The 15,991-nt window shown below is 33.5% G+C and overlaps 1 protein-coding gene across 1 annotated transcript in view; it reads right to left on the bottom strand.

Annotated features, from left to right (window-relative positions):
- Window positions 1–4,398: 4,398 nt before the first annotated feature.
- Window positions 4,399–15,991, bottom strand: part of INPP1 (Inositol polyphosphate 1-phosphatase) — a 31,246-nt gene continuing 19,653 nt past the window's right edge. The window contains exon 8 of the mRNA XM_051210010.1: window positions 4,399–13,733. The gene's annotated coding sequence lies outside the window, so the exon portion shown is untranslated. The remainder of the gene's footprint in view (window positions 13,734–15,991) is intronic.

Genomic DNA, 15,991 nt, shown 5'->3' with positions numbered 1-15,991 from the left:
AATATCATTGGAAATCAGAGAGTAGTGGAAAGTGGTAACTTCCTAGTATAAGATTCTTCAGTAGTACACACTTGGGATAGAATCTAGAACGTTCAACTTTTACGCTTAAACATTAGGACTTGTCTATTGGCATCCAATGGTAGAATTTCAACTACGGTCAGTTTATAATATACAGCGGCATCCGTACAATCAAAGTGAATACAATTTTCTCATTCTTAGTACGTCTGAACTTACTCAGACACGATATTCCGCTAGAAATTTAAGAGAATCTTGAAGTAAGTCGGTGTTGAGCCGACTACTAAAGTTTAGTCGAGGAGAATTTGCCAAGGTTGGTTTGGTTTGTATGCGCTGTTTGTTAATGGTACTACAGGCGATATCCGTCTATGAAGAATACAACTAACAGATTGAACCAATCTCTATCAAACTTCTACAACCAGAACAAAGCTAACGTTCTAAACAATATTGTTATACTAAGGCTTCGTGCTCATATATTTTGTTTTGCACTATTCAGTTGTTGAGTGGTATTAAATATAATATAATCTAGGCCTTAATATTGATGAACCATGTTAGTAATCTGCTACTAGTCCAATTGATTTTACTTCACAATACACTTTAACTTTACGACAGTTGGTTTTAAACTATTTAACAGAAAACTCTACAACTAGGTTCCATTTTACATGGTGCTTATCAGTAGACATTATCTGTAATCTAGAGGCAGCTGCTATATTCCACATAGTTCGAAACCTTGCTATTCGGTGTATGTTATTATCTGGAGTTTAGATTCTTGCTATACTGAGTACTACCTGAGCATTCGAACGCTAAAACCCTCCAAGTTGCAATTGTAAACACAGAAGACAAATGAGAAGGAATGTTATTCCAAAGTGTCACGTGGACCTCAACCAAGTAGTCTATTTTTGCCAACATGGCTGAGACCAGAAGTTAGTGTCTTCAAGCACTGATGCCACGTTTTGGTTTGGCCGCCCCTAACTTTCTTCCAGCCACCCCCAAGACTATTCAGCATAGCACGTCGTAGTAATCGGTGTCCAGGCACGTGGCCCAATCCATCTCTGTCGATGAAGATTTACGATCTCGTCAACTGATTTACCATCATTCCCTAATACCCTGCATCTAACCTCACTATTACTTACCCAGTGATCCGAGAAGATGCGAGCAATATATCTAAGGCATCTGTGGTCAAATACTAGTAGCTTACGAGTATCTTCAACTTTTAATGACCGCGTTTTGTATCCGTAAAATAGAACAAAACGAACTTCCGCACAGTATATTCATTCCCCAAACTGATAGACGGATACCTCTCCTTCACCATTGGTGACGTAAGTTGACAAAAGCTAAATGAACTTTCTAAATCTAAATCAATACCATTTGGAAATACATCAATAGTCAGTGAATGAACTTTATCTTGAATCAATATGTAACTATCAAAACTAATTTCCTCTTTTCTTTCGAAACTGTAAAATGTATTATCCATTAAAACTTTCATCTATATAATCATCTTTAATTTATTTTCGAATGCTGTGTTCTTTTTCTTTTTAATAATGAATAGATTATATTTTATAGAATGTTTCTTATAATGAAAAGAACTTATAATATTACTGAAAAGAAATTTAAGGACAAATATAAGTAGTATATGTTTCATCAATAGAAAGTGAAATGCCTAGAGGCAGAAAGTTAAGAAGATCGAAAAAAAGGGAACTAGAACAGAAATTGGTGAATGTAGAAACGAAGAAACAAAAAAAATCTGAGACAAGTAATGAATATTTGACAAATGAAGTATCTACTGTATGGTTCTTAGATTTTACTAAGAGATTCTGTAATGTTGTGCTTGAATACATTTGGTTATCCCCGATTGTGTACTTATTTATTACAATATCATTAATTAGAACTGTACAATCGTATTTATAGTCAGTTAGTTTATATTAATCATTGACAAAATAGACTAACCAAACAAGCAATCGATAACTTGTTGAAATATCTAGATGGTAGGAATAAGTAGTCTAGATATTCAAGCAAATCGTTTCATCTAAGAGTTTACAGAATATATTCTAAATCTTCGAGAAAAAACCTCCAAAATTCATTTCATATCTATACAAATAGTTTCATATATTCATTGAAATATCAATTTCAATTTCAATAGTTCTTGTTGATTGTTTTATGATCTTTGATTTAATCCTTTAATAATAGGTCATTATCCGATTATAGAGATTGAATATTTTAACGAACAGATATAAATGACAACTTTGGTTCTTCAGTACTATACAACAAATTAAGTTTATTGGTCAGTGTTTCAATCTTGTCAATTAAGATTTAAAGCTTGTTTTTTCAAAAGTAAACTATAAGTTGATCTTAGTTGTACTAATATTATTATTATTAGACAGATTGAGCTGTCAATAAAGTAAGTAATTTTAACAGTTGGATTCATGATTCAAGATAAGCTAGATCATCATCATCATTGAAAACCTCGAAGTACTGAATAGCTGGTTCGTACCAGTTGGAGGAACTCTCAGTAGTGCGAATCCATGATCCCACATGTGGAACTCACACCTAGCACCTTTGGTCTCGCACGTGAACACTTAATCTGTAGATCACTGATTCAGCATTCGACGGTGTTAATGTCTAATTTCAATCGATCCATGATCTTGCTCAACCCCTCGTTCATGATCTGAGGTGGATAACAGTCTTTACTCGACACAGATTGAACTCCACTAGTTACGACTTCTCATTAGAACACCAGGAAATTCATCTTGATAGTAAAATAAGTCTTCGTTTCAAAGAAATGATAACTAGATAGTTCCGATGAATAATGTTCAAAGTTTCTTTTCTAGTAACTTCGCATTTGTAAGTGATTGACCATAAGAAAAATCTCCTAGGTCCTACTAATAAATCATGACTCTCGAACTTAGATCATATCGAAAGTATGGTAAGCATTACCGTCAGGGATGAATATCTAAAGACGGATACCCTGGAGAAATTATGAATGCATGCCATCGACTAGTCTCATTCTAGGATATTTACACAGTCTGTTACTTCCTAGTTTTAAATGGTTATTTAGCTTAAGTCAGTTCATAATATAAACTTGGAATTTAATATCTTGAATTATTCAAACTTATTAACTTACATCTCGCTGAATCTATTACATATTCTGGAAATACTGTCATTCTTGCTTTGTTTAAACTTGTGAGAGGAAGATTCATGAAATAAAAATTCTCAAACTACCTATTATACTCTCTATTTTGTTAATGCTTATTACTACTTAAAAGTCTAAAGAGTCCTCAGCTGTGGCATGCCAACGATCATTTAACCAGTGTAGAGTCATTATAATTGATGGCATACAAATTTAACTGAATCAACATATGGATAAGGTAGTTATTATTCATATCGATCTCTAGGTTTCACTAGTTGCAATAAATTAACTTTTTGTCTCAGATGATTAGTTCCTTTTAAGCGACCTGTATAGACTGTTGAATTGTAGAGATACAGGTGATTAGATACAGTTACAGCAGTCTATGTTAAGAAAACGTTCAAATAATTCGAAATTTTATTTAACTACTTATAGTGTTTGTTAGTAGTCTATTGATCAAATGGATAATCACTATGGGGATTTGTGGAAATAGTGTCATTTTCACAGTTGAAATTACGAGATCATAGAAACTACACAATCATTGAAAACTTGGGAGAACTGAACGGCCGTTTCGTGCTAGTAAAGGACTCGTCAGTAGTGTACATCCACGATCTCGCAGGCGGAATCCAAACCAAGGACTTTCGGTCTCTCATGAGAACGCTTAAACTCTAAACCACTGAGTCGATATCGAGAGTTGCCGATCCAGTGCTTCCAGGTTTTCAATGATAGTCTAGCATAGATCGATTTGTGATTTCATTTGTGAAAATTAAATAATTTCACATTTAAATTGGGGGGTATTTATGGGGTTTGTAGAGTTTTCATAGTTTCAATCACGAACTAATTTTAGTTTGACCACCATCGAAAACCTGAAGGCACTAAACGATCGTTCCGTCTTAGTATAGGAAGTTTCCTCAGGTTTTCTATGGTTCTTTACCAAATATCGGTCCATAATTTAAATTATAAATAACCATGTTTTATTTCTTCATTTTCCTTATTTCCATCATTTAAGTATATGTTAACTAATTATCAATAGATAAACAGAGTGTGAAATTTGATCTTAAGGCATTAATGTGTTTGTCGATATTAATATTGTTAATGTTATTCTCTTCCTATGAGCGACGTTTATCCGGTTAATTTCCCCTATAATAAAACATATAGGTAATCAAAGCACAATAACAATAATCATAATAAATATATTTCTTGTTATATCCTCCCCCCAAATGACTTGATGTAAGCCATTTATTCAGAGGAAATAAATGACTGAATTAACACAAGTTTGAACAGAGCAAAGAAAACAATAAAAATTTGTTTTGGTACAATCAAAATCATAATAGAATTGAATATGTCAATGTCAAGTTATTCTTCGTCAAGGCGAATCTGTATGGACTGTCATATATTAATTTATGCATCAGAATTTGGATATGAAAAGTGTATTCATTTCGAATATGAAGTAGTGGGGTTGAAATTTGATGTATGTGTGTATGTATGTATGTAGATTTCGGTCGCAACAACTATATTTGACACTATAGGGGTTGTAGAGATTGTTAAGTTTTTGATTGAAATCATGAACCGATTGATGTTAGACCACCATTAAAAACCTTGAAGCACTGGATGGCCGTTTCGTCCTATTGTGGGACGCCTGAGCAGTGAGCATCCACGATCCCGCGCGCGAGACTGAAGGTCCTGGGTCCGAATCCCGTGAGGGGGATTGTGGGTGCGCATTACTGAGGAGTCCCACAATAGAACGAAACGGCCGTCCAGTGCTTCCAGGTTTTCCATGGTGGTCTAGCACCAATCGATTCATGCTCTCAATCAAAAACTATATTTGAATTAATTTATTCTCGATCATTTATTTATTTTGAACAAGTGACTTACATTGAGTCATAAAACGTCCGAGACACAACTTTTGTACTCAATGGAATATAACAAAAATATATTTATTATTAACTCTGTACCCAATGCTCAATTTATTTGTAACTATCATGTCCAGCCTTGGCATTATTAATAATGATGGATTATTTATTCCTATAGGAGGGACAATAACAGACTGAAGGATAGATATTTCATGTCGAGATAGTAAAGAAGATTTGTAGCTTAGGTGAATTATGAACAAATACATGACCAAAAAGTCAGATCTAAATGGAGATGCAATAAAAATAAGGAGGCATATAATGACAAGTTAAAAGGAAAAAAACAAACAATCAAGATCGATATCGACAGAATAAGCTGAGAGTAATATATGAAGTAGTTCTAACACTTCACTTCTACCCGACGTTTGTACTGATGATATTGTTCAGAAGAACAATGAAAGCTTTACGGACAAACTATCCAGCTCAGAGTATTTCATGTTGTTTGTAGCTTACTACCTGAAACCTAATGAGTTTCAGTGATATAATAATCATTATTTCAGTTACATAACTTGGTTAGAATTATTTACAAATGTACTTACTTACGCCTGTTACCCCTAATGGAGCATAGAAAGCCGACCAACATTCCTCAAACCAATCTGTCCTCGATCTTCCTTTCTAGTTCCGTCCAATTGTTATTCATCCTTCTCATATCTATCTCCATTTCTCGATGTAATGTGTTCTCTAGTCTTGAAGAGTCCAAGTGAAGGCTTGACTTGTGACACAGTTAGGTGATTTCCTCAATGTGTGTCCTATACACTCACAGCACTTCTTCCTAATTTCTTCCTCCACTGCAATCTGGTTTGTTCTTTCCCGTAGTAGGTTGTTGCTGATAGTGTCTGGTCAACAGATCCGAAGTATTTTATGTACACAATTGTTAATAAACTCTTGTATGTTATGGATAGTGGCTTATTTACAAATGTAATAAATGATAATTAATACGATTTATACTAAATTGGAGCAAATTAATATTCTCTTTCATTACCGTTCATTAATGTTGAAAGTCATTATTTAGCATACGGAAGGTTCATATTATTCTATCGTCGTTACTATTTTGATGTGGTAATAAGCATCAGGACAAGGTAGTTGAGTATATCCATCATTCTATTCATAATTGAGTTCTCATTAGATTTGATAGGTTGATGATTAACAGCAGGAACATCAAAGAGTTGATTCAGCTTTGTGGCAACTTGTTTTACTAATATTATTTCATGTTTTTTTAACTGGAAATATTTTCAGCACGGTGGATCTGATGCAGATGTGAAGGCGTGGATCGACAAAGCAAGAACAGTATATCTGCAACTGAAGAACATCTGGAACTCAAAACAACTGTCAACCAACATCAAACTTTGAGTTTTCAATACAAATGTCAAAACAGTTCTACTGTATGGGGTGGAAAATTAGGAGAACTCTGAAAGCCATCATCCAGAAAATACAAGTGTTTATTAACAGTTGTCTATGCAAAATATTTCAGATACGTTGTCCAGACACTATCAGCAACAACCTACTACGGGAGAGAACAAACCAGATTGCAGTGGAGGAAGGAATTAGGAAGAAGTGCTGTGAGTGTATAGGACACACATTGAGGAAATCACCTAACTGTGTCACAAGTCAAGCCTTCACTTGGACTCTTCAAGACTAGAGAACACATTACATCGAGAAATGGAGATAGATATGAGAAGGATGAATAACAATTGGACGGAACTAGAAAGGAAGATCGAGGACAGATTGGTTTGAGGAATGTTGGTCGGCTTTCTATGCTCCATTAGGAGTAAGTAATTTTCAACAATCAGATGTATGAACAAATCAATGATTGTTCTATAGGATTATTTTCTAAAATTATGATGTAATGAATGAATACCAAAGTTCACTTTATGATAATGTATAAAAAAAATTGTATCATTCTTGTTGAAAGTATAGTAGTTTAAAAATACACACATATTAATTGATGACGTTTTCAATCATAATAAATTTGCTTCAAAACGACGAAGATATAACCGAATTAATGTTCTAAATAAACTTGACAGTATAAGCGGCTAAGACTATTGATTTATAGTGGTGACATTCAACGGTTTAGATTCTTCCGTTAAATCCTGAGTAACTGCCTTGATACTGAAGATGCCACGGATATAAGGAGTTTGACAACGCTTTAACCAGTAACACCTTCGAATATGAATCGTGCCCACTAAGTGAAATTAAAAGACAGAAGCGAGGAGGTTCGAAGATATATTTGATAGGCTATCAATATATCGAGGATCGTCTGATCTCATCTGGCTAGCGATTGCAGGGGTTGTTGAGTATTGCGTTCCCACTCATGATCTGGTGCGGATGCATGACCGAGCACCTTCAGCTAGGTGAATCCATTAAAACTAATGTGGTCAGAGTCCAATGTCGAAGACTTACAGAGCTATTTATTTTGGGGATTTATTTACCGCTACAATATTATCTTCAATTACGAATTTTTGATATATTTAGATTATGGCTAGTAGTAGGATTCAAGATATTCGTTTCACTCTATTCAGTAATATTCCTGCTATGATTATGACTTATTATACATTCAATAGAAGTGAATATATCCTTATTTTTCCCTTCAAAATATATCATCCATTGATAAACATTCATTTATTGATTGATTACATTCAACTGAAAGCTTCAATTTATTAATGTTATATGTCAGTGACCTAGGACTAATTATACACCCACGTTTTGACCTCAATGAGAGTATATCTACTACAAATAATAATAACAACAAGTAAAAACCTTTTGTAAATCATTAAATCTTCTTCTATTGAAACGGTTTAGATAATTACGGATAAAAATTTATCAAAATAAACATCATATATATATATATATAATTGTTGCTCTGATTGTGAGAAGAGGCATCAGCCTCGTGACTTCCGAAGGAACTGGGCTTTCATCATGAGGCGTCATAACTCTTTTAAATGAAGACGTTCTAACTCCCAGGGTAGAGTTTAGATGATTTGAATTATTTTTTCTGGTTAGCGTTTTTTTAGTGAGTTAGCTTTCTACGAGATGAAGTCGCTAATTTCATGCCCAACCATACTCCTTTACATGGGCTTAGGACCGGCAGTAACTCTAGAAGAGCTACAGGCGGAGTTATGTATAGATATACTACTACAGATACAGTTGGATAAAAAACATATTATCACCACTGTCATATTCGTTATAATAAAATCAAGTGAAGAGTTTAAACTTTTGTAAGTGTTGTATTGTGTTTGCTGGGGATGTTAGAGCCCAAGAACTCGCTTGGTAATACTTTATATTGTAATTTTATCTCAAAATTTTGAATTTTCTTGTTTTCGCGCCAAAAGCGCTCATTTTTACCTTCATGTCGTATCTTCCACTTGGAAGGATCTTAAACGCTATCGGTTCATTTTATCTTTTAGTATGCTATTTTGTAACGCTTCCCAAGGGCAACTTTATGCAGTTGTATTGAGCATTCAATGTTATTAAATCTGAATATGATATTAATTCTATATGTTTTAGCGTGTATTTTGTTTATTGAGAATTTAAATGCATGCAATGAGATATTATTTGAAGAATATTTTGGTTAAAGGGTTTGTGTATATTATTTTGATTTATTAGCTGCATTCTTTGTAGACTGACATTAGTTAGGATATAACTGAAAACCAAGGAGCAATGGACACCTGATCTTCTCTTGGTATGTAAAATCTTGAGAGTGCTCTCCCATAACGATTCTAGAAACTCAACTCAGTGGGCAGTTAGCATATTATTTTTATACTATTGAGATGGAACCAAGCAGTTCACATTTCAAATTCTTGTCATTTCACAATACGACATAATGATCGTTTATCGGATTACAATTAGCATAATATTTAAAAGATTTGGGTTCAATTTACAGCAGGATAGTAGATACTGATTGCTGAAGCATTATATACTAGTTAGGGGATAAGTTTGCATCACTTCCTGGTTTTGAGAAGTAACCAAATAACAGTTGAATTCATGAATCAAGATGAACTAGATCACTATCGAAAATCTGGAAGTACTGAATGGCTGGTTTGTCCCAGCTTGGGGAACCCTCAGTAGTGCGCATCCATGATCCCACATGTGGAACTCACACTTAGAACTGTTGGTCTCGCACGTCAACAATTAATCTCTAAATTAGTGAGTCAGTATTCAACGGTGTTAATGTCTAATTTCAATCGATCTATGATCTTGCTCAACATCTCGTGGATAACAGTCTCTACTCGACACAGATTGGACTCCACTAGTTACGACTTCTCATTAGAACACCAGGAAATTCATCTTGAAGCTATTCACTATTGAGCACATGATTATTAACAGTATGGGGATTTGTGAATATAGTAGTATTTTAACAGTTGAACTCACGAGTTCATTGAATAAGAAATAAATAAGTTAAATGTTGTTGTAAATACATCACACAAACAAACACATAATTATTATCCATTTATCCCTTTTAAAACTATAAAGATAAGAAAGGAATGTGATAAAATAGTGAACTTAATACCATTATTATTATTACTATTCCTGTTATGTAATTCACTTGAGTTATATAATATACCCTTGTGGGCCGGGGTAATTTTACATTGGTTTTCAGGAGAACCAGACACCATCCGAACTTTCACGTGACAAGCCAAACAGTACAGCCCAATCCCGTTTAGCAGGAGAATCAAATACCGTATAGGCTTTAACGCTACAATCTGAATAGTACAGCTCAATCCTGTGGCGTAACCACACAGGTACCAAGCACCCTGGTGGACCAATGTAATTCACTTACCAATTAGCAATCTATCCATTCAACTATGAGTATTGTTTCTATGTAATAAGAAACAATGATGTAATTCAATTGTTTAAACTAGAAAATAATAACCAGAAAACAGGGTTCGAACCTAAAAAACCCAATAGTCATATCTTTGGTGCATTATTATGTTTATTACATGATAACAATGAATAAATTTAACATATTTGAACAAAAAATTAAATAAAGTAACAAACAACAACAACAACAACAAAAATAATGATCAATTCATCATGATAAAGAACAAAATAAAACTGCATAATAAACGATCAATACAATAACCTCATGTGTATAGAATTATTGATTGAATATTCATAAATTATTGATTCATTATTCATTGAATGATGATCAATTGTATCCATTCTACTTAACATCTATCATGATTTATTGATAAGTTATCATCATTTATAATTCTACCTATAGCTTTTCTAAAGTTACTGCCGATCCCAATCCCAAGTAAAAGAGGAGGATTGGACATAGGGGTTAGTTAATCTATCTCACAGAAAACTAACTCGCAAACACAATGCTAACCATCATTTAGTTAAGTTAATCATAAATAATTGGTTAATTTATTCTCTTTGTGACTAAGGTAATAATGAATTACATAATAATCCATAATTACACTGTGTTAATGATACATGATTGTTTATTACATGGAATGAGATAAAAATGAAATATGTTACTTATATTCTTCTTCTTCTTTTTCTTTTTTCTTCCTGTTTCTATGGATAAAAAGGACAATGATCCATTTGTGATTTAAGAAAAAAAAAGGAAAGAAATGTGTCACAATTCTTTACTAAACTTTTTCTTCTTTACCTGTCTCTATGTGTATGTGTATAAATCTATTGTTATATGTTTCTATTTTTGATTTAATGCAATATGAAGAAGAATTTGACTAGCTATCAATGGATTACGATAAGCTAATAAGCCATTACGATTGCAACATTTGGAAAGATTGACCGAGTTGAGTGACTATCAATCGGAGAGAAGAAAAAAAGGGTGTAGAGACAAGAGAGAGAGAGAGAGAGAAAGTGAACGATAAAAAAAAATAGTGACATTATGATTTACATCACGAATTGAGCTTAGTTAGACAACTGTTGATAATCAACGATAACTGAACTGTATGAATCTACAGCTTCACCAGTGATTGAACTAAATACTTTCATGTCTTATAGCATTGAGTCACCTCAAGTGTTTTTTGCATTTCTAGCTCCAATGAATTTGTGATATTGTGTAACTATCTTACAATATCATTAGTGGTTTCCAACTATACATAGAACATGAATGACCTATTCTGATTAATGCTTCTCAACAGAACTCTGGGAATTACTTCTCGAAGCTATTCATTTAAGAGTACATAATATTTGTTAGTGTAAGCGGCTCTGCAAAAACAGCTTACATTAATAAATATTGTTCAGAAATTCATTAATTGTTTTATGCAATCAATCCAATTAATAAATTTCAAAGTGAAGTTTTTTTTCGAGAATATACAATGAAAACTTGCTAAAACTTATCAGTGACTGTTCTGTATCTTGATACAAGTAGAAGTGAAGTGAGTTTACTTCTACCTGAAGTTTGTGATGATGATGTTGTTCAGAAGAACGATGAAAGCTCCACAACCGAACCACCCAGATCGGAGAATAAAACCCCATCAAAATAGAACTACACCTTATACATGTTTTTAAGGATGTATTGAACTTGAGAAAACGAAGTCATATGATGTATGTGTTTTCAGAACATCTTTTAATGAAATTTTCATGCTGTGAAAATGATCCAACTGAATGTATAACATTACAGATAAGGATCTATCCATCTATTTGTCTATATTGCTAAAGTATATATTAATCGTAAGGTGATTTTTGTAAATAAGATGTAATTAGCACTAGAATCTAAGATATCCCTTTTGTTTTATATGAGATTTCACAGGTTGAAATCATGAGTCAGTTGAAGCTAAACCACCATTGAAAACCTGGAAGCACTGGACGGCCGTTTCGTCCTAGTATGGGACTCCTCAAGAGTGCGCATCCACGAACCCCCCCCCGCCGCGGGATTCGAACCCAGGACCTACTGGCTTCGCGCGCGAGCACTTAACCATGAGATTTGTCAGTCAGATGTACTTTTATCTCAATATTAATATACAGATGAATACCTAAATCCAATGTCATACACTTCGAACATCCATCTCTTTAACTCTTGAGTTTAAATGATCACTGATTTATTCAATGGATATAAAGTTATTAGTAAGGGTTTATAGTTTCTTGTTTTTTTTGATAAAATTTACAATAAACTGAAACACGGCAAGACTATAATTTATGGACGAGCCAATCAGAAACATTTGAGGGATTTCAAAGTCACAACGCCAATTTGAGTACCTGATGCTCACGTACGATCGGTTCACAGCGGATTTTAGAGAAAAACATGACAATTGGGCGACTAGGACAAATAGGATGAATAAGAAGTTCCTTTATAATGTGATTTTGGTAATCAAATGACTTAAGGACCTTATGTAGACTACCATGATGGTGTTGTCTTTCGATGCAATATATGTTGGAGGAAGAAGTCTGCTAGAATAGGATTTTTTCGCTCTATCCAGAATGAGACTAAGGCAAATTATGAAAGTTGCTGCGGACTATATAATAGAAGCACCAGTAACACTGGCTACAGTCAGGTACTACAATATATACGGATGATTAAAGAGCATAAAGATATCTTTATAGACTTGGTTATGTGCATCGTGTCCTTATTGACAAGTCACCTTTCGTGGACATTAGAACCGGAGTACAAACAAACAATGTTGGAGCTATATGGTCGAGGCTGAGAGAGCTTTTGCGACCTTATCATGGCTCCAGAGACCGATTATTATAGAGTCATATGGATGATTTCCTCCACTGTATGCATTACGATTTTAGAACCTGTGAACCTCTTTATAACCTTGACAAATTTTTGAACTATGTAAAAGAAATGTATCTACTTTCATTCTTTGGTTTTGTACAATACATTTTCAATAGTTAAGATCATGAGTCAATCGAAGCTAGACCATGATGAAAAATCTTGAAACAACGGCCGGCCGTTTCGTCCTATTGGGGGACTCTTCAGTAGTGTGCATACACGACCCCGCCTCGAACACAGGACCTATGAGTCTCGCGCGCAAACGCTTAACCACTAGACCATTGAGTCGGCCGGCATCCAACGGACAGTGCTAATGTCTAACTTCAATTAATCCATAAAACTGAGCGACACATCTACCATTGTCATCAGTGAGTTACGATCTCACAACAGACCCGATTGAACTCTACTGATCATGGCTTCTCACAAAAACTCTAGGAAATACTTCTTGAAGTTAGTCAGTAGTGAGCATATGTTGATTAATATCAGAAGGGGTTTTTGTGGATATTATAGTAGTTTCAATGGTTGAGATCATGAGTTAATTGAAGCTAGACCACCATGGAGAACCTGGAAACACTGGATAAGTCCTGGGTTCGAATCTCACGGGGAGCGAGATTATGAATGTGTACTGTTGAGGAGTCTGACAATAGAACGAAACAGCCGTTCAGTGCTTCCAGGTTTCTTATGGTGATCTAACTTCAACGGACTCATGATCTCAACCAATGAAAATAATAACAATAATGACAATAAGAACAAAAAACAAACAAACAAACAAATTTACTTGTATCTCTTCTGATGATTTTATAATATTGTAATTAATTTGATATTTATGTAAATCATTCATTATTAATTGAATGATTAGATTGTAATTATTTGATAATTGTTTTTGTAATAATAATAATTTAATAGAATTTAATGCATATTTTAATTGAATAATACCACCACCTAATGAATTCATGATTGTATGTGGTCCACATGTATCCCATATAAATGTATTTGGCTAATTATAATAAAGAATAATATATATGTTAAATAAATAGTTTTAATAATATCATTGTCAATATATAATTCATGTTAATAGGATGTAAGTAAAAAAAATACACAACTAAATTTATTTATATCATTCACTTAGTATTGTTTTGCTTGAATCTACCCATTGAGGTTTAAGACCGTAATTGATCAGTTTGTTATTGGCATATATGTACATACTGTACGTATTGCCTTGATATAGCCTTAATTTACAAGCTTTATAAGTAAAGATGGATAGTGGCTAATAGTGGAATCCGGTTTGACGCGCATTTCTTCCTATTTACTTATATTATATTTGTAATGTGAAAAGTGGAAATGTTAAAATGATTGAATCTTTGTTTGATTCGAGATTTTATGCTAGTATACACATATTAGTAAGAGATATATCTTTAATCTTACAATGGTTGATTTATTTTTTATTGTTTGATTATTTATTGTAAATATCTCAATTATACAGGAGATCAATTTAAAACTGAATAGCTAAGTAATAACATCTGTGATTGAATGAAGTTTTGAAATATTAATTATCGGAAAACTACGAGAATATATTACTATAAAATATCGACTCGTACGAAATATAGATCTAATCCTCTGTCAATTGCTTTCAGTTGTCTAATATCAAAATATAGTACAAGTGATAAAGGTTTATATTGTAACTTGGTCAGCAGAATTATAGGATTTAGGCAAACAAGCCGTTCGTTGCCATTGAGCGATTAGTCCCTATGCATCTGGAGATATTATTTAGCTACTCAAACTAAAGTGGATAGAATAGGAATTGAACTTGTATATCTATGAGTGAAAATTTAGTGTTTGTAATCACTTAACTTAACGGAGATGATTTGATAAAACAAATTGGCTCTAGAGATTTAGAGGTCAAACGTTCGCGTGGTAGACCTAAGGTCCTGGGTTCGAGTTCCACATGCGGAATCGTGGGTGCAAACTGCTGAAGAGTCCCGTACTGGGACGAAACAGCAGTTCAGTACTTCCAGGTTTTCAATGGTGGTCTAACATTGATCGATTCATGATCACAATCAAAATTACCTCTGAATAAGAACATTAAATGGAATTAATATGGAAGATTTGATAACAAAGACTGATAAGTGAAAACTATCAGCGAACATGTTTTTTTAATTCTCCTTCTTCTTATTATTATTAATGGCTTTGTCCAATATTATGTTAGTAAGAATCTGAAAATGGACAAAATTCACTTGGTCTTAAGTATTGTCTGGGTATACTTAAACTAAAGAACTACAGAACAGATCATAAGATCTACAAATTCCGTTGTAAGTACGACACAATTATGTTCGAAAAAAGTCAGCGTTTTGAACTTCGACCAATTCGCAATGTGATACGACAATGACTACGCATCACTGCTAATTACTGAACGAACTGTCTACTAAGTTGACTCCATAGTTCACTGCTCCACACTGAAACTTCATAAAATTTTTCTGAAAACGAGGTTTCGTCCTATGTATGGGGTTGTGGATGTTTATCATGAATAAGTTCTTTACTTTAATAATTACCCAACTGAAATTATTTTATAATGTAAACTGTAAAATATGATAATTATATTTGTGTTTTTCCTGAATGCTCTGGATTTGAAGAAGATATAAATGAGTAAAATTCTATGATATTGATATTTCTTCTCCATTTGAAATCAGTAAATGTAAGTTATTAAGTAAAACAGAACTTGGTACCTTGTAGAGGAATAGATTGTTGATAAACATTCTTTAATCAAAAACTGGTAGTCTGATACAAAACAAAACTTGTATTTTGTCTCTGTATCAAGAGTTTTTGATAGACAAACAATGAAATGTGATATAGCTTTCATGATAAATGAAGCGATTGATTTGTCAAACTTATTCATTGTTTATTATGAAAATGTGCATCGGTATAGACCACCCATCGTGTGTCATGAATTGGAGAAGTTTGGAATGATTTCCTATTATTCCTAAAATATTGCTAGTCTATTGGGTATTTGACGCTAGAAGCATGAATGTTATCTCTACACTCAAAAAAGACGCTGGTCTAATTTTTCTTTCTCTAATGTGAACTCGTCCATCACAAACTGAAGACGTAGCTTTTGTTCTAAATATCCTATTTTACCAATGAGATCGAAGCAACCAGTTATCATTACTGTTTATCAGTTGAAAGTAATCGTCCAAATAATCCCGCTAATTGTTCATTCACATCATATCCTTAAAGCGCCGTATATATCTAATACTTTTA

This window comes from Schistosoma haematobium, chromosome 1 (genome assembly GCF_000699445.3).
Source record: "Schistosoma haematobium chromosome 1, whole genome shotgun sequence".
Classification (NCBI taxonomy): Eukaryota; Metazoa; Platyhelminthes; class Trematoda; order Strigeidida; family Schistosomatidae; genus Schistosoma; species Schistosoma haematobium.
The sequence above is the reverse complement of the archived record's forward strand: the minus strand, read 5'-3'. Positions and strand labels throughout refer to the sequence as shown.